The following is a 2397-nucleotide window of genomic DNA, read 5'->3' as shown; positions in this document are numbered from 1 at the left end:
AAGGAGAGCCAAATTTGGTGGTGAACATTGAATCTCATAAAATGGCGATTTCAGAGAAGGGAGAAATGGATAGAATGGGTTCCCTCTTAGATGTAAGATAATTGAATAATTTTTCAAAGTCAGTAGTATTATGGGATTAATAAACAGCAAAGATACATTTAGTCAGAGAATGACAGGACAGCCGAAACCAGAGAGTAGAAATATCGGAAGATTCAAGTTCAGGAACTCGAATGCAAGATATATCGTTGCATATATATACACAACTGCCACATTTGGCTTTGACATGAGTATAAAGAAAGTAGGAAGATACAGAGAAGGGTTTGCTATCATTCGCCTCAGACAGCTGAGTCTCAGTTAGGAAGAGGTGAGGTCTAATAGAAGAGAGGCGATGCTCAACAGAGAGAAAGTTAGAGGAAAGGCAGCGAATATTGCAGAAAAGAAGTGAATGAATCAGACAGTGGTTCCAGGCATCTCACTGGGTCGTCAGCGGGACGGGTCTGTTCCTCAAAATGTGAACCCTTTTTTGTTGAGAGTCTTTGTTGACACTCAGCATAAACCTCAACACCCTGGGAAACATTGTCACTGAAGGCTAAGCAGGAATGAGTATAATACTGAAAACTGAGATGGTAACATGTAGTGGATGAAAAGGTGGCCGTTGACACAATGCTGAGTCTGCAATGTTCAGTGTTTTCATCTGAGGGAACTGTGCCACTCCGACAAGTTGAATATTTAGTTGAGGTTCCGTGAACTCAAAGGAGGGCTATAGTCGTGAGGTAAGAATGAGTCTCATTGGTTATTTATCAAACTATTCTTTAACTGCACCTGGCCAAAAAAAAAAGACTTTAAAGGAGTTAAGGATCTTTGTTATATGAAAACAAAGAGACAACGTAAGGGCAGTAAAAAAACAAAATGAATAATAAAGAGCAAGACCAACATAAGCAGGCAAAATTAATATGAAGTACTGTGATCCCACCGGCAAGCTACAATGTTTCTGCTTTAACTTTGCTTGAAATTTCTTTCTCTTTCCTCAGTGCTGGGTTGTAACAAAAGTTTAACACAAGAATATAATGCCAGTAACAAAAAAGTAGTATGGAAAGTATGCAGAGCCGTAGTATTGTCTTTCTCTGCGAAACGCCAAAAATCAGGTTAGGCTGGTAATAGGATAGTTAGCCCTCTTATGGGTGAGTTTTCTTTCCTGCTATTTTTCAGTTTATTAAAGACCTTGGACTCGTGCGTGCAGAGCAGAATTAAACTTAATTGAAATATCCATTGTTGTCAAGGCATACAGAGTACTTATAGAACAAAAGAAGGTGGTAGGTCTTTCCACACACTTTCTTCAGCAAATGTAGTTATTTACGCACAAAATGATCCACAAGTAAACGTGTCAATTGGTAGAAGGGTGGGCGGTGAACTGAATGAACGGAAGGCAGTGACTGATTATGTGTGTGTGGATTACTAAATAAGAAAGTATGAAAAGGATAATGGATAAAAGAGTGTATAGACGTTGGGTGGACTTTCTGATCACCACTTGGTAATGATAATTGTCAAGGTTCAGGTGCAATAGAAGAATAGAAGGAAAGGAGGACAAGAGGAGGTAGTCCGTACAATGAGGGGAGAAAGGTTGCAAGAGGATGGGAAAAAGCCAGACTATAAAACAGAAGTGGAGGAACGACTGGGTAAATGTATATTTGGAGCAGATGGGGGAGGTGGAAGTGTGTGCATGATATTCACAAGAGAAATCTGTGCAGCATGTGAGGAGGTGTGTGGGGTGAAGAGAAGACGAAAGAGGGTACAAAGACCAGCATGCTGGAATGAAGAGGTGAGACAAGCTTTGAAGCAAAAGAAGAAAGCATATAGTGAGTGAATCTGAGACGGAAGAAAAGGTTATACGTAGAAAGGAAGAGAGAGGTGAAAAGATCAGTAAGAGGGAGGAAGAAGTGTAAAGTGGAGGGGGGGGGGTGTAGGAAACTATTCTGGAAAGATATAAAGAGAGTTAGACGTGGAGATTAAAAGTTAGAAGGGGAGTGAAAGATAAAAATGGTAGACTGCTATTGGAGAAGGGAGAAAAAGTGAGTAGATGGAGAGAATAATTTAAGTAACTGTTAAACATACAGAATGAAAGTTATGTGAGTATAAATGGCTGGGGACCTGTTAGAAGGAGGAGGGAGGTGACAATGGAGGAAGAGATTAGTAGGATGGAAGTAGCAGGAGTAATGAAAAAAATCAAAACTGGGACAGCCCCAGGAATTGATGGAGTGTGTGGTGAAATGCCGAAGCATGAGAGAGAGAATGGGTAAGAAAAATGTGCAAATCATCCAGGGAGGAAGATAGAGTCCTGGAGGATTGGAAGTCTGTCTAACTATCTATAGCCCGACACTCTAATCCCGCAAAGGGTGG

The sequence above is a fragment of the Coenobita brevimanus genome, chromosome 44 (genome assembly GCF_032717465.1).
Source record: "Coenobita brevimanus isolate Jiangsu-jjx chromosome 44, ASM3271746v2, whole genome shotgun sequence".
Classification (NCBI taxonomy): Eukaryota; Metazoa; Arthropoda; class Malacostraca; order Decapoda; family Coenobitidae; genus Coenobita; species Coenobita brevimanus.
Note: the sequence above shows the minus strand (reverse complement) of the source record.